General features: G+C 32.7%; 1 protein-coding gene across 2 annotated transcripts in view; it reads left to right on the forward strand.

Moving 5' to 3' along the window:
• Positions 1 to 18837, forward strand: part of Dpp10 (Dipeptidyl peptidase 10) — a 429429-nt gene that overhangs the window by 179027 nt on the left and 231565 nt on the right. The window lies entirely within an intron of this gene.

Here is an 18837-nt window from a genome sequence, read left to right on the forward strand (position 1 = left end):
AGAGCCACCTAAATATTCGTATACTTTATAATGAATTTAAAAAAAAACATCAAAATGCAGCCTCATTTGATCTCTTAAGAGAGGTGTTCAAGTCAACAGGGTACGCATTCAAACTACCGCATGTTGATACGTGCAAAACCGGCAATGCATATATTATGAAAATAACGTGTAGTGCACAAAGATATGGCTGATGTAGGATACAAATCCAAAGACATGGACAAAGAAAAGGCTAAGCAATATTTATCAATGAGGGTTTTAGTGTTTGACTTACAGCAAGTCCTGGTCACGCCTTCATTGAGAGCCAATGTCTCCTTTTATAAACGTCTTCTATAAACATATAATTTAACCATTAGAGACTGTGTCTTAGATAGAGGTACCACTCACTGCTACATGTGGCACGAAGCAGTAGGGAAAAGAGGATCCGAGGATATTGCTTGTTCTTATGTTTTCAAAAAACTTTAAAGTTTACCTGATAATGTTACTTACGTTGGTACCTATTCAGATACATGCGGTAGACAAAATAGCAACGTCAATATGTGTTGCATGTTTTCAATGTTTGTCAGCAAAAGCAATCACGTTAACTGCATAGATCAGAAGTTCTTGTTGCCTAGACATACGCATCTTGAATGCGACGTGGATCATGCTCGTATCAAAAGAGCTAAAAAAACCACCCAAATCCCGATTATGGTGCCTAGGGACTGGTATTAGTTTGTCCGTACAATGAGAGGTAAAAAACCATTCGAGGTTCATGAAATGACCCAAAACGACTTTATGTCCTTTTCTACCATTATTCAGGAGCATTTTATTCGCAGAAATATTGATACAGATAGAAATAAAGTGAACTGGCTCGAAATTAAATTGTTAAGGTACGAGAAAACTTTCGACCTTGTTCAGTTTAAAACCTCACTACTTGATGATGACAATTTTCGAACACTCGACTTACGGCGATCAAGACGTGGTAGGCGGCCAACCCCTTTTTTGACGACAAAATGTCCCCCTAAAAAAGAAGGACCTACTATGTCTTCTGCAGATAATTCACCCCGACTGTCATAATTTTTATTTGAGTCTCAACGACAGCATCAACGTGCCAGAGCTTCTTGATAATGAGGAAGAAGACTAATGTGTTTTTTTATTATTTTTTTATAAATAAAATATTAAAAAATTTATCGTAACATGTTTTATTTTTAATTTCACACAATCAATTAATATTGTAGGCAGTTTCTCACAGTATAGTAGCAAAGTAAATAGGTTGTAATAATAAAGCTGCAAAGATATACATTGATATGTCGTAAATTTTCTCCAAAATTTACGGAAGCAAAGGTCGATATGTCCTAATTATCAAAATTCTAGTAAAAATAATAATGAAAAATTACAAAATTAAGAAAATTCTTAAAAGTATATTTCTTACACACATTGTCTTCACAACAAAATAGTAAAATAAACCAAATCAAAATTAGAATGACATTACAAACTTTAAAATTGGTTTCCTGAATAATTAATTGTTTAGACATGTCTGGTTCTGCCTTAGTACCACTGATATATTCCTGAACTTATTTCTGTGTCATTACTGCCGTTTATAGTTATACATCTGGGGTCATCTGTGTTTGTTATTGTTTTTGTTTTTGTCATATTCGTTTTTAGACCGACGTATTGGAAGTTGTCTTCGAGTTCCTTCATCATAGTTTTTTATTCCTCGAATGAGCCTGCTATAATCTTGATGTAGTCAGCAAATGCGGTCTGAGGTGGTTTACCCTGTTATTAACGTTTATGCCATATACGTTTACTAATTTGTAGTTGTGAAGACGTCTTCTAGGACTTGATTAAAAAGCTTTAAATAGGTAGTCTTTTAGAGATTTTGCTGTTGTGGAGACATCTATTAAATAGCACTGTTAGTATATGGATTGCTACCGTCTTGCTTGTTTTTAAGCGTTATATTTTATATTTAAAGTTGTTATATTTTAAGCTTTAGCGTTAAGCTTGTCATTTGGTTGGCTTTGCAAGCTGCACAAGGTTTTCTAGGAGCCTATCTTTGTTATTTTATATTTGTCCTTCTTTTACTTATTATTGATGTCTTTAATTTTGATAATTTTTTGTTTATATGATGATTTTTAAAAAAACTTGTGGTTGATGCGGGGCAGTAGGGGGTTACAATTGAGGGCATGAATTTTGCATGAAAATTCCGTCCATCTCTCAATATAAATTGACGTGTTTTCTTAAATTTTGAAGAAACTCTTGATTTCTGAGTTTCTGGGGAGGATCAAATTTTCGTTGGATTCCTCTGTTTATATACACATATATATATATATATACACATATATATATATATATATATATATATATATATATACATATATATATATATATATATATATATATATATATGTATATATATGCATATATATATATATATATATATATATATATACATATATAATATATATATATATATATGCATATTTATACATATATATATATATATATATATATATATATTTATTATATAAATATACATATTAAACTTATCAATACTGATAGTAAAATAGCAGAGTAAAGAAAAATCGGTATAAAAATGTTGTTCAGATCAGGTGTCAATATTCATTTTTTCTGTTTTATTTCAATAGTGGAAAACCAAGAATGATAAGAATCACTTTAAAATTTAAAGAATTTTAAAACAGTTGACTACTTGAATAATCTTATCTTACGCTCATTGTTTTAAATAATCAATTTTAAAGTGGAATTTGTTACTTAAACACTAGTAATAATTCAAACAGCAGATTTTCAAACAATTACGTTTTCTGATTCATCTGAAATAGATCCCAGCTAATGACTGGTGTTCAAAGATTATTTTCAACAAAAAAAGTTTCATTAAATAGTTTAATTATCTCACAGGTGCATTATCTCGAGAGCCTACAAAATATATTTTTGTTTAAAATTGGATACCAATCATTTTTTATAATCTTTTTTATTTATAGTTTTAATAAATATGATATAAATTCGCTTAAAATATATGACAAATTCATAATAAGACAAAACAAAAATTAAAAATTGTATAAAGCAAAACAAATATGCATATTAAGATAATTTTTTTGTGGAGGTTTATACATTATTTATGAATGTTTCTTTATAGGAACATTTTTTGTATTGGTTTTTGTTTTATTTGCCTCATCAAACACTGATGGTTATTAGCGGGAGAACAAAATACAACAATAAATAAAAAATTACAGTTTAAATTAATTAATAAAATTAAAGTTAAATATTATTAAGAACTATGAATCAAAACGAATTTATAATTTGTTAAGAGTATTGATATCGTTTAGATAGTTACTTAAGTTGTAAAAATTTAAATTAGGTCCTAAAACTTTTGATATATTGTCAGGTATTGAGTGTTTATCTCTTTCCTTGTCTCTTGTTAAGACAATAACTGGTGAAATTTCTGAACATAAATGTTTAAACATTTCAAAGTGAGCATACAACTCGTTAATGTTCTACTGAAGTAAGCAATCTATTTCTATTAATAGTTCAGTTACTGAGGCTTAAAATATGGTAATACCTCCGAATTTTGTTATAACTGCATCGATTTCTTTGAAAATTTCAAATTAGGCTTATCTTACCCTCCACTTCAAAAGTTATATACGCCCTAGGTGCGCTTTTTGTTTTTAATTAATGAAAACTACCCCTTATTGAAGAAACTGGGAAAACACGGATTTAATTATTTTATGTACTTAAATCTTGTTTATTCGCATAAGGTAAATATTGTAATGTGTTCTTTAATATAAAAATTAATTATTCACAATTTTCAACCCTTAAAACCCTTTAAAAACCCTTAAAAGCTAATACTTTTTATAAAAATAATATGAAAAAAAGTCGTAGCAGCTTGAGACATTTCAATTATATATTTAAATACAAATAAAAATGAATACCCTAGCTATACAATAATATTTAATTTATTAGAAATTTTCTACCCTTACAACCACCCTTATGACAAAAATGAATTAAAAAATATTTTTAACGGTTTGAAACATTTCTTGAGTGCATTTTATTTAACGAATATTAATTTTTTGCATATAAAATAACTTTTTATTATAATTTCAACATTTTAACCCTCACAACCAACCCCTTTTTTAAAAAATTAATTTAATATATTTTTATTGGTCTGAAACATTTCTTGAGTGCATTTAATTAAACACAAATTAATTTCTTGCTTATAAAATAACATTTTATTATAATTTCAACATTTCAACCCTCACAACCACCCCCTTTGTCAAAAATGAATTAAAAAATATTTTTAACGATTTGAAACATTTTTAGAGTGCATTGTTTGTAGACAAAAATTTTTTACTTATAAAATGAGCCTACTTTTTTCAACCCTTACAAGCACCCCTTTTAATGAAAATAAAATCCTTAAATCCTTAACTTAGACATGGACATAAATAGAAAAAATTTAGTTTATAATATATTACAATTTTTTTATTTTCCAAAAAACTAAGAATAAATAATATTTTTTTAAAACGAGGTATAAAATAAATGAATATCTATTCATCATCGGAATCATAATTTTCACCGTCCAATTGGTCTTCGTTTACTGGAGGACAATTTTGTCAATTGTCACCACAGCATGTTCCGCATGTTGCATTGCAAAATAATCCTTGCCTAACAGAGCCACAGGCTGATCCGCAACCTTTTGTACAATTGCAAAAAATCATTTTCAGCAGTTCTTCTGGAGCTGGTAAACTTTGCATTTTAATTATTGGTTCCAAAGAATCTCCACTTTTAGACCAACCCCAATCCAAAATATTTAAGCTGTTATTTCCCAACCATATCTGGATTTGTAAATAAACCCTTTTCGTATTTTCATCCAGAGCTATACTGACGAAAAAGTACATACACACATAGAAAAAAAGCTGGTTTAGTTATAGCAGATGTTCCAAATAGAAAGATCCCTACCTGTTTCCAAAACTTGTTTTATATATATATAAATATATATAAATATATATATATATATATATATATATATATTTATATACATATATATATATATACATATATATATATATATATATATATATATATATATATATATATATATATATATATATATATATATATATATATATATGGTGGAAAGGGTAAACTTTGTTGCCAAACTATCCACATTTAAGAGAGGCGTATTTGAACACCTAATTGCTTCAAAATATTTATAAAGGACCACTGAAGCAATAAAACAATTAAGAGGTATTTTCCTTCGATTTATTTACACAATAGACTTAAGGACTGGTTCAAACATTGACAATTATCGCAATTCTGATAGTTACATAAAGAGTTATACAAATATTAGCTTTACAGTGAGTGCGGGGAGGCAGTAACAGATATACATGAAATGATAAATTTGAGAGAGACCAACTATATACGTTTTAACACAAAACACCGGGTTTACAAGCGCATTTATCGCTTACGCACCACGCACATTTCGGGATCACACACAACATCTGGCCTTCACTTGCCGAGAGGCAAATTGGCACTGTCTGCCTTAAGTTACATATCGAGGGGAGGACGGGTCCCTTATGAAGGGCATCAGTCGCACACACGTTAACACGAGAGCTGCCGACCTGAGCTCACAATTTGATAAAATAACTATACTACGATTACAATATTATACAGGTTGTTTTTACAACATACTGCCCCCAGTTGAAGCACTAGCTTTAACATTATAAAAAGCATTAAAAAGAAAAGAGTACATAAAAAAAAAACAATATGAGTAATAGTATACAAACAACATATGAGTAAAGGTACTAAACCTAATAACATTAACATAATCCTTCACTAGGAAGGGGACACAATTTTGTTATCGTGCGTTTGAAAATCCCATCCTTAGTTTTAACAGATGCAATTCTCACTCGGCCATCTTTACCCGGAAAGACATCCATCACTCGTGCCAATGACCAGTAGAGAGGAGGGAGATTATCTTCTTTAACTAACACAAGGTCATTGGGTTCTAAATTTTTGAATGGGAGAAACCATTTCGGACGATTTTGAAGTCGATTCAGATAATCAGTCGACCACCTTTTCCAAAAAAGTTGCTGGAGCTTAGAGAGATTTTGCCAGATGCTAAGTCTATTTTCCGGGATAGATGTATACTCCTGGTCGGGTAGCGAGGTGAGAGACCTTCCAATTAGGAAGTGACCAGGGGTAAGATATGTGAAATCGGAGGGATCATTAGAGAGGGCACAAATGGGCCGAGAATTAAGTACGGCTTCAATTTGGGTGAGCACGGTACTGAATTCCTCGAATGTAATTTTGAGATTGCCCAACAATCTATAGATATGATGTTTAGCGCTCTTTATAGCGCTCTCCCAGAGTCCTCCATGATGAGGAGATCGAGGTGGTATTGTTTTCCACCGAATTTGAGAGGAGGCTAAAAATGCCTGAATAGAAGAGTTAGGTTCCTTATTTTTCAAGAAATTATAGAGTTCGAATAACTGATTTTTAGCCCCAAGAAAGTTTGTCGCATTATCAGAGAATATAGTCTGAGGGTGACCTCTTCGACTGATAAAGCGCTTGAGAGTAAGAAGAAACGCTTCTGTTGTGAGCCCACTGACTAATTCTATATGAACCGCACGTGTGGACATACAGACAAATAGAGCTATGTATGACTTTATCAAGGGACTTTTACGAAGTTTAGAGGCCTTTATTAGAAAGGGACCACCAAAATCCAAACCTACATGAGCAAAAACTTGAGCAGAGCATAAGCGTTCCTTAGGTAAATCAGACATGATTTGAGCTAAGGGTTTGGCATTCAACTTGAAACAAACATGACATTCGTGGACTATCCTCTTAATCTCACGTAGACCATTCAAGGGCCAATATCTGAGGCGAACTTGAGAGAGAGTATTCTGAGGACCTGCATGATGGAGCCTAAGATGTTCTTTTTTGAGAATCAGACGAACAACATGATTTTTCGAGGGGAGGAGGAGAGGATATTTTTGATCAAAGGTAACTTCGGAATACCTAAGACGTCCACCTACACGGAGCATTTCATTTTTGTCAAGAAAAGGAGCAAATTGTAAGAGAGACTTATTAGAAATAATCTTATTGCCTTTGAGATCAGCAATTTCTGAGGAGAAACTTGAGTTTTGCAATAATTTTATAATTTTCATTTCGGCATTTTGAAGTTCAGATACTTCAAGTGCACCGGATAATTTTTGAGTGCCAGACTTTGCGTTATTACCAAATCTGAGTACATAAGCTATAGTCCTTACATATTTCGTGAAACTGGAGAACCTTTCAGAAAGCATGACAAAGAAATCAAATTGAGCACTTCGAGTGTGAAGAACAACTTTTCTTTCTTCAGGTAATTTATTAGAATTAAACTTCGGACTATATTCAGACAAATTTAGGTCAAATGTTTGCAAAAACTGAGGACCGTGAAACCAAAGAGTGGAGTTGAGTATGTTAGAGGGCATCATTCCTCTGGAGAGGATGTCAGCAGGGTTGTCTTTAGACTTTACGTGTCTCCAATGAGAGTGAGAAGAATTTTCTTGAATTTGAGCTACCCTGTTGGCGACAAATTGATTCCATCTGGAGTGATGTGATATGAGCCACGCCAAAACTATCTCAGAATCGCTCCACATGTTTATAGAGGTAATAGAGGGCAATTTATCCTTTATGATATCAACCACCTTTGTGGTGAGCTTGCTAGCCAATAAAGCACCCATAAGTTCCAGCCTTGGAAGCGTTATGGTCTTTAAAGGAGCAATACGACTTTTCGAAGCAATGAGAGAGCACGAGACATTTTTTGATTTGTAGATAACCCGTATATAACAACAAGCAGCATATGCTTTCAAACTTGCGTCAGAAAAAGAGTGAATTTCAATAGAAGAAATTTCATGACATGAGAAAAGACATCTGGGTATGCTTATGTCTTTGAGAGCAGCGAGATCAGTTATAAACTTCAACCATTCATTTAAAATATTTGAATCCACGGAGTCATTCCAATTAATTTTAGAAATCCAAATTTTTTGCATAATAATTTTAGCAAGAACAGTTACGGGATTAATGAGCCCTTGTGGATCAAAAATTTGAGCGATAATAGAGAGTACTTCCCTTTTTGTGTAATTATCCTTTATTGATAATTGAGGTACAGAAATTGAAAATGTATCAGTACTGGGGTTCCAACAGAGACCTAAAACCTTATTAGAAGCATTCTCTGGTGAAATAACATAGGCAGAGTTTGTAGAGAGAGTAGAAACATTTTCTAAAAACATTTTTGAATTAGAGCACCATTTATGAAGAGAAATGCATGCCTTGTTGAGTAGGTCAGTTATCTCATTATGAGCCTTAAGAAGAGTTTGCGTGTCATTGGCCCCATATAGAATGTCATCTACATAGCAGCCTGTTAAGAGAGCATCGGAAGCCAATGGGGAGTTGTTTTGATGAGTTTTAGCTAATTCCATCAAACAACGAGTACTTTGAAAGCTTGCGCTTTTTGTTCCATAAGTTACGGTTTGAAGCTCAAGACATTCGATGTCCTGTTCTGGAGAATCCCGCCAGAGGATATTCTGGAGGAATGTGTGATCAGGATGAATTTGTACCTGCCTGTACATTTTTTGTATGTCGGAAGTGAAGACATAGGTATACAATCTAAACCGAAGGAGAATGTCGAAAAGTTCAGGCTGAAGAGTTTTTCCTTTCAACAGGATGTCATTAAGAGAATAGCCACTGGAACTTTTCATGGAGCCATCAAAAACCACCCGTAATTTGGTAGTTAATGATTCTTCTTTTATGACAGAGTGATGAGGTAAAAAGTATTTATTTTCTAAGTGCACATTTGTGAGAGAAAGAGGAACCTTTTTGGCATGTCCAAGAGAAACATATTCATTGATGAATGCTTTATATTGAGAGTATACATTTTCGTGTTTTAAGAGTTTATTTTCTAAACTAATAAACCTTTTCCTAGCCATATTGTAAGAATTGCCCAGCATTTTATGTGCTGTTTCAGAAATGAGAGGAAGCCTTACCTGAAACCGACCAGAAGGTAGAATTTGAGTTGTTTCAGTGAATATTTGTTCAGCCAGATCCTCAGAGGAGGAGATTTTAACAGAGGGGGTCACTTCTTCGACTTCGAAGAATTGTCGAATTATATTATCGAGCTTATCTTCCTCAGATGTGGACTGGACAAATAAAGAGACATTTGAGTGTGTAGGAGACAACTGTGAGCGATAAATTCCTTTGTGAAGTGCGTAAGGAGGTAAAGAACCAAACATAATGTACCCTAAGTGTGTGTTCTGGAGAACAGGGAGTCCTTTACCTAAACGTATTAAACCATCCGATAACAATTCGCTATATATGTCACTGGCAAGAAGAAGATCTATATTTCCAGGGACAGAGTAGGTGGGATCTGCGAGAGTGACTGTAGAGGGGATATTAAATTTACTTCTGTTTATGGATACCTGGGGGAGTCTACAAGTTATGTTGTCTAAAATAGCACAGGAGATTTTGAAACCATTACCATTTCTTTTGTATGGAAAAATTTCTAGATCGACCATTTTGTTCGAGAATGAACTATGTTCAGAGATAGTAGAGATTTGTAACCTTTTGCTGTAAGGAGAGAGATTTAATTTTTGAACCAAATCTTTAGAGACAAATGACGACTGAGATCCACTATCTAAAATACATCTAGCGTGTATGGGTACGCCATGCTTTGAATAAATAGTGACTAGAGCGGTTGCCAGCAGAACATCCTGCTTTATTGACAGAGCAGAAAGAGAAGTCATTACATTTGACACCTGAGAGGTTTGAGATTCAGAGAGAGAGACAGAATTACTTGGACCGGCTTCACCATCAGACCAAGTGTTTTGTACATTGCGAGAGGTTGCGTGATTTTGTCGTTGAAAAGATCTACTAGAAGAAGAGCTATTTTCATGGTCATTGTGCAAGAGTGTGTGATGCCTTTTCTTGCATATACCACATAAACGTTGAGACGAACAATTTTGTGAAAAGTGTTTAGTTCCTAAACAGTTGCGACATAGTTTGTTTTCATTAACAAATTTATACTTATCCTGTAAGAAAAGATTAGCAAATTTTGTGCATGCATAAATAGTGTGTGTAGCATTATTACAAAATACGCATGTTTTGGAGTATGAGTTATTTTTATTACTTGCCGAAGAGAAGAGAACCGTTTTAGAGTTTGTTTTAATAACTTTTTTATCGTTATTATCTGAGGAGTTTAACTTTTCCATAATGTCACACTTTTTTTCTAAAAAATCAAAGAATTGATTTAGCGTAGGAATATCTTTTGACCCTAACTCGTATTCGAAAGACCGGTGAGTAGTAAAGTCCACTTTTTGCAAAAATATTTCTATTAATAAGAGATCCCAATGCTCGATGGGTACATTTATATTTTTTAGCGCGAGTAAGGTCTGTTTTGCGGTGACCAAAAATTCACGTAAGGCCTTTGCATTAGTTTTGACTAAGGATGGAACTTTCAAAAGACGCTGTATAAGCAAACTAATTACGCGCGATTTGTTTTCGTAGCGATTTCGAAGAGTCTCTAACGCGATTTGGAAGTTTTCTTCTAAAACTTGGATGTTTTCTACCAACTGGAGAGGTTCGTTGCGTAGAAAAGATTTGAGATAAACAAAGCGCTGGACGTTGTTGAGTTCCGGGTTATTAATAATTAACGTCTCGAAGAGCTGATAGAATGCACTCCATGCTGAGAAGCATCCTGAGAAAATTTGAATTTTAATTTCGGGAAGAGTCACTTTAGCACTAGCTAAACGTGGAGAAGTGGAACTGGACTGGTGTGAAGGAGGTTGGAGCATCTCCATTCTATGTTGAAGACCTGCCAGAGTTGAGAAGTACTTTTCTTCAATTTCTTCCCTATCGCGTTCTTCAGTGTTGTCTTCGTCCAGTTCCTCAATCTGATCCATGAGGTCATCATATTTGGCGTAACAATTCGTTAATTCAGTACGACGGAGTTGGAACTGCAAGGGATCCGTTTCTTGAGTAGAGTTATCCCTTAACCAATTAGAGATACGAGAGATTTTTGATTTCAACGGTTTGCGTTGTTTCTTTAATTGATCCATTGCGGTTAGAGATGTATCGAAAGCTTTGCGAGATATTTATCTATGAGAGATACACGAAAAATAAACAATTTTAGAGTCTAAAATACAGCTTAGTCCACCCCGTATAATAAACAAGAGTCTCAGAAAATAATGTCTGTACGAATCCTGCGAAATATAAACTCGTCCTGTATACTAATAATATGCGTTCGAACTTTTGAATGTCCCTGTACCGTGATTATAAAAATATATTTTGGAACGAACTCACCAAATAGACATGAATCTAAAAAATCCATAAAAATCCATAGTCACATCACATGTTTCTTGTCAGCAATTTCACTTGAGATGCACCTCGAAGAGCGATAAATCTAACATCTAAGATTGTTGGGTGGAAACACTTCAAACACTTGCGTGGTGACGTAATGTTCCATGTGCCGTGAGATTGTTTATCTTATACGTTTTATTTTGTGAAGAGCACTCAGTAACGATATTTATTTTAATTTTTACGGGAAGAGAATTAAATAAGAGAAAATTAATTTGATTTATGAAGATAAATCGGAAGAGGAATTGCGATAAACAATATGCGGTTCGAAGAGACCACAAATGGTGGAAAGGGTAAACTTTGTTGCCAAACTATCCACATTTAAGAGAGGCGTATTTGAACACCTAATTGCTTCAAAATATTTATAAAGGACCACTGAAGCAATAAAACAATTAAGAGGTATTTTCCTTCGATTTATTTACACAATAGACTTAAGGACTGGTTCAAACATTGACAATTATCGCAATTCTGATAGTTACATAAAGAGTTATACAAATATTAGCTTTACAGTGAGTGCGGGGAGGCAGTAACAGATATACATGAAATGATAAATTTGAGAGAGACCAACTATATACGTTTTAACACAAAACACCGGGTTTACAAGCGCATTTATCGCTTACGCACCACGCACATTTCGGGATCACACACAACATCTGGCCTTCACTTGCCGAGAGGCAAATTGGCACTGTCTGCCTTAAGTTACATATCGAGGGGAGGACGGGTCCCTTATGAAGGGCATCAGTCGCACACACGTTAACACGAGAGCTGCCGACCTGAGCTCACAATTTGATAAAATAACTATACTACGATTACAATATTATACAGGTTGTTTTTACAACAATATATATATACATATATATATATATATATATATATATATATATACATATATATATATATATATATATATATATATATATATATATATATATATATATATATATATATATATAGAGAGAGAGATACATAGATGCAATGTATATATTAAATGTCTATTAGTTCCATCGAAATGCTCCAATGCTCCAAATTATAAAATTTTTCCATGCTCCAAAATTTATTCTAAAAAGTAGTATTGGTTTTTTTACAATAACTCGGTTAATTTTGATGCTACAACATGCATAAAAAAACGATTTTACAGGTAATTTAACGGGGTATAAGTATAGGAATGGTAAAACATTCTAAAGTCCTTCATGTTTAAAGGGTGAAGGGTCAAAGGGTCGGAGACCAGTGGTTCATGCGCTATAAAGCAAACTTCAACCAACTATATCTCCGTTATTTTTTAAGCTACAAAAAAAAAATTAAAAAATAAAAATTTTTGTCGAAAAAAAACCTATTTTTTTATATTGTGTGACATCTTTTACATATCTTTTATAGTTTTGAAGTTATTATAAAAAAAAGATTTTTTTAATATTTACAAAAAAAAAATGATATCATACTTTTTTCAAAAACTGGGTATTTAAAAGTGGCTAAACTTTTGGGTCATACAAAAAACACTAAAATAAAGTAAATTCTATAAGGAAAACAATTTATTTCAATCCTAGTGAACATGACGTTAGTTTTATTGCGTTTTTTTTACAAAAATTTGAGAAACCCATCGTTTTTTGATCGTATGTCACGTACATTTAGTGCAAAGGAATTTTACCACCACTCATTTTAAAAGTCTTTTCAAGCTCTTGTATAAATATTATATGAGTTTTTGTCGAAAAATGTACCCGTTTTCCGTTATTTAATGTTAAATACTCGTATTAAAAGACAAAAACAAAAACAAACCTTCTTTGAACAGTCATAACTCAGTTAATATTAAACAGAAAATATTCATTAAAAAGCCAATCTTTTTTTTTTTATGAGCTTTAATTTTAGTCGTTACACTTTTTTTAATAAATCTCTTAGTTTCAGAGCTATTCTTAAAAAACCTTTAAAAAACATGTTTTTTTAACGAAATATGACACTTTCCAACAGCGAATAACTCAAAAAGTGTTGATCTAGCGAAAAAAATGTTTACTACATTTTTTGTTTGAAATTTGTCCTTCTATCGAATAGCGTGGTTATTTTGAGTAAAAAAATTTCCACCTTCGAAAAGGGGTGGCAAACACCCCCAGGGTGGAATCGCACATCGGCACTATATAACTTTTATTCCTTGAGTAATTATTTACCAACACACAAAATTTCAAATGAATCGATTCAGTTATAAAGAATTCGGAGGTAAAAACCCTCAGTAACTGATCTATAATGGCAACTTATTCTTATTGTTAAAAAGATTCTCAAGAGGTGTTAGAATCTTCTTCTAGCAATTGTAATACTGCAGCTGGATTTGTGTCTAGTTGTTTCATTAATTTTTTGCATCCATTTTTGCCAATATTTAAAAAATCGGTAACATCTTTTGTATACGTTTTAACTAAGCTAATAAGGTCTTTACATTTAGATGCGTTTTCGAAAAATCGACAATCTGTTCAAACTTTAAGTTTAGTATTTCTTCTTTAAATAGAGTTTGGTTGTATTAATTTTTCTACCTCATTACAGGTTTTTGGTCTCTTTGTTTCTGGTCTCTCTACACCTTCTTGGGCGTTACAAAATGATGATCCAATACTTTCTCAACGGAGGGTATAACTATATCTGAAAAGTTCCGTTTGACACTTACATTATCAGTTTCTAGTGATGCTTGGTGTGTTTTCTTTTTCATATTTGTTATTTTTTCGACTCTTTCTATTTTTGTCTTTTGCAAAAACATTAATACCACGAGCAAAGTCTGCAATTATGGAAATCAACCCCTTTTCCACGCCTTGAAAAAACTTATTGGTTCGCGTAACGGTATCAAAATTATCGATAGAAAAGTCTCTTTCATATTCGATGAATTTCCCAGAATCTAATAATTAGTGAACATCAACTTGGCCAATATCCGAGAGTTGCAATTCATTTTTTCAATTTCATTTTGTAAATAAATTTGGGAAGAGCAACGTTCTTTAATTTTTATTGATAAGTGAGATAAATTCCGATTGCCTTTTTTTGTCCATTCTAAAGAAATAATTTCATTATTTAAAAACACTAAACATAGAAAAAAAAACAAAGAATGTAGTTAATCACACCCGCACAACCACGAAGTTTTTATATATTGTTTAACTTTAAAACAACGTTTAAATTTTTTGTTGCTTATGGCATAATATTCTTGTACCAACTTTATGTCCGGTCGAGGTGGTCCGAGGGGTGATAAACAATTAACCTTTTTGCATAAACTATTAAACTGTTATTGCAGTAGTTATAACCATTTATTTATTAATTGCTTAAGTATTTGGCCTAATTGGTTATCAAATTTAATTCTTAAAAACGAAAATTGAAATTCTTTTAATGTTCTATAATCTCCAGTTTACTGACTATTTCCTAATTATTATTGTTTATAGAAAATACATATCTGGCTGTATCTTTTTATGTATTTATCATTAGAAAGACCCTCCCAGCATTAAAAACTTTTAGATACTTGTTAAACTTTTTTACGTGGCCTACATATTTTTTTGTGTAGCCTGGGCCACTACGTAAGTAATGAGTTATAATCGTCTGAGATACTTAAATATTGGGTTAGCCTGTGCAGTATTACTTATGGAGGCCATACACGTTAGGGTTTGCATGATGGTTTTAACCTTGCATGCATAACCGACAGGTATAACCGAGTCCCATATAACACATACACGTTAGGGTTTGCATGCACAGTTTTGCCATTAACTCTTCTGTTAAGCTATATGACGGTGTGTGCAGGTGCTTTGGTATATACCTACCAAACTACAATGGACGACAATGATGTGATAGCTGTACGTGGCTTAACACTTATTCTTCAGAAAAAAAAACAAAGAGAGATCGCACTGAATGGTTTAAACGCTGGTTATTAAAAAGAAATCATTTCTCCCACGTAAATTTGATAAACGAATTGAAATTTAAACCTACAGATTACAAAAATTATTTACGAATGGATAAAAACTTTATTTAAAGCTATTATCATTGATTACTCCGTTAATACAAAGACAAGATACTGTTATGAGGAAAGCAATATCAGCACATGAGAGACTAGCAGTAACATTAAGATTTCTTGCAATAGGAAGAACATGTCTCAAATATTCTGCCATTATATTACCTCATGTGGGCCGAATAATACCTGAAACATGTGATGCTATGAGAACTATGGCGGGCAAGCTCGTCAAACACCACACACGCTAGGGTATGCTCGCAGGCAAGCAAAACAGAGCGGCATAAATTTTCATATTTGCTCGGTTGCATGTACAAGCACCGATAACTGTACAGTTTTATCATATACACCTTAGGGCTTGCCTGTCGGTTATGCATGCAAGGTTAAAACCATCATGCAAACCCTAACGTATATGGCCTCCATTAGGGAGCTGTTATAAGAGCGCTAAATGCCATCACGTTGATGACGCGAAAAACAGGGCACATAGATTCTTAATTATATGCGACTAGAGTTTTGTCACTTGAGTTGGGATCATTTTGTCCGCGTTGTTAGCGCTACGTATAACTTGATGCGCGCTATGTGCAACGCGTGAACTTCGCGCTTGTGGGGGGGTTTTCAATCAAATGTTGGAGAATAAAGATGTCAACTACTTTTCATCATCCATTAATAAATTCAGACACATTATCAGTTATCTTACAAAAGCGCAACCTAATAGGTTGAAAGTGAGAGAAATAGCTTAGTTTATGAACCATAGAGATTAAGAAATAAAAAACGTTCAGTTTGAAGTTAGAAAAAAGACCTCTCCCTGATAGTAAATTAGGTGAACCGCAAATTCAAAGTAGAAGTATCCTTTTACTTCGACATGCATCTACGATTCACCTTTGAAAATTACTATCTTTTTCGCTCTTTACGTAGAGAAAGACGTTTAAATGAAAGTAAAAGATTGCATTTCATTTTAATCGGAACTCCACCATTGCTCTACACGTGTTTCGAGTTATTCAACTCATCATCAGGAACACTTGTGGAAGTTTAACTGAAATGAAATGCAGTCTAGTATTTGGTCACTATAACCAAAATTACAACCAGGCCGTACCTGGCATGGAGTGTCCTGGAAAGTTTAACATCAATAACTTATTACATCATAAAGGAGGTAAATTAGGTAGTAAAATTCAAAACTTTAATTCAAATTTAAAAACCAAAGTCTTAAACTTAGAAATTTCAGTAACAATAAATGATATTACATACATAGAAAAGAAATTACATCAATTAAAAAATATATTAGAGTAGCATTTACCTGCTCCTTTACTACAAGAATTCTATAGAAGAAAAAAATTAAATAAAATAAAGTTTTTTTTCAAATTAGAAATACCAACATCAAAAAATTTAACAAAATAAAAGTAGATCAATTCTCAAAAATAACATTTCAAGAAAAATGGTTCAAAAATCTAACTGACATCACTTTTCCTTATAATGTCAAAAAACTTGTGTCTTTGGGTCCAAAATTTTGCCTATTTCCTAGTGCCAGAGATATCAAAATGTCTTCTCTTCTCTCAGATATCGAGTTTCTTATTTCTGGTCTAGAACTCCAAGAGAAGGACATTGTGAGATCTCATAGCACTAATGTTATCACTAACTTTTTACATAAAACAAGTAAAGAAGGACATTTTTTGAACACAATATACAATGAGTGTAAACAATTTTTAAAATCACATCCAGAAATTTACATTGTTAGGAGTGACAAGGGAAATGTAACAGTGGCAATGTATAAGAATGATTACATTGAAAAAAGTAATAGTTTATTAAATGACACAAAAAGTTACATTAAACTTAAAAATAGTCCGGTGTGCACCTTTCAACAAAAAGCAAACAAGCTGGTGTCAGATTTAGCTTCTTCCAAATCCATAACAACAAAGTTGCAAAATCCTTGAAAATGCCTACACTGCCTAAAGTTCACAAACCTACTATTTCAATGAGACCTATTGTCTCTTTCATTGTTGCTCCCAATAGTAAACTTGCTAAACACCTTACAGATATCCTCACAATTGCCTACAACGAATCCAATGAATTCTATATTAGAGATTCTTTTACGTTTAGTAACTTCATTAACAATGTTAAAGTTCCGAATAATTAAATACTGATTAGTTTAGATGTTGTGTCACTGTTTACAAACTTACCACTAGATGCTATTCTTAACAGCATCAAAAATAACTGGACCAGCATCTCTCCGCATACCAAGATCAGCTTAGATGATTTCATAAGAATTTTAACATTTATATTTGACTCTAACATCGTTTTTGTTCAATGGTAATTTCTTTAAACAAATCTTTGACACTCCAATGGGCAGCAAAATATCCCCCATACTATGTAACTTTATTTTGGACAATCCATCGTGGCAATGATGGCATGCTAAGGACGGAGTGGTATCGTAAACCTTGTTTTAGTAACCGTTTTATAAACTTTCATTCTCAACATCCATCTAAGATAAAAACAAATTTGGTTTTGGCCCTGAAAACTAGGGTTATCAACTTGTCACACATCGAGTTCAGAGACAAGGGACTAAAAAAGCTGAGATCTATATAACAATCTATAGGGCTGTTAAATAAACTCATTTTCGGTTCTCCTTTTCCTCCGCATTTTTCTGACAACCAAAATTTTCATAACAATGAGGTCCGACAATTGACATTGACACACAACACATCAGTGATACCATCTAAAATAACTTATGGTTGCCTACTCTGCATTCCAGTTCTGACACCGAAGCTAATGAACATCTTCAAAAATGTTAGTGGTTTAAAAATTACAACCAAAAATGTGAAAACAGTATCGAAGTTATACACAAAAACAAAAGATCCTTTCACAAAACAGGAGTCATCGAATGTTGTTTATTCTATACCGTGTAATAATTGTAACAAAATATATATAGAAGAATCATCTCGTAATTTTCACATAGGGTGATCTCACATCGTAGCGATATAAAAACCAAAAAAAATAAATGCATGTGCATTGACAGAACATGCATTAACGTTGAAATATAAATTTAATTTTGAGGATTCCTGTATTTTGGCAAAGGAAAAGAACCATTCAAAACGTGTTTTCTTGGAAATGTGTTCCATAAAATCTAGTACATCTTGCATCAATAACAAGTCAGACATAGATAAACTGAGCAACATTTATTGTTACTTACTAGAAATCCATCCAAAATAAAATTAAAATCTACCTGTACCCACACAAATTACACTTATATGCATAACATGTTGCATACCATTAAGACAGGTTTAAAAATTAAAATCTCCTAAGATGGGCGTCTAGTATTTCTTAAAAAGAAATATATAATATTAAGTACACCTACTTACTTTTTAATCATAGGGTTTTTTCTTTTTGTTCTCTATGTGTCAGAGTTAAAACACACCAGTAAAAGATGACAAACTAAATTTTTACTATCTGTACCTAAATTTTAAAGAATTTTAGAATGTATTTTGCCCATTATTTTATATTTTATATATGTG

This window comes from Diabrotica undecimpunctata, chromosome 2, assembly GCF_040954645.1.
Source record: "Diabrotica undecimpunctata isolate CICGRU chromosome 2, icDiaUnde3, whole genome shotgun sequence".
Classification (NCBI taxonomy): Eukaryota; Metazoa; Arthropoda; class Insecta; order Coleoptera; family Chrysomelidae; genus Diabrotica; species Diabrotica undecimpunctata.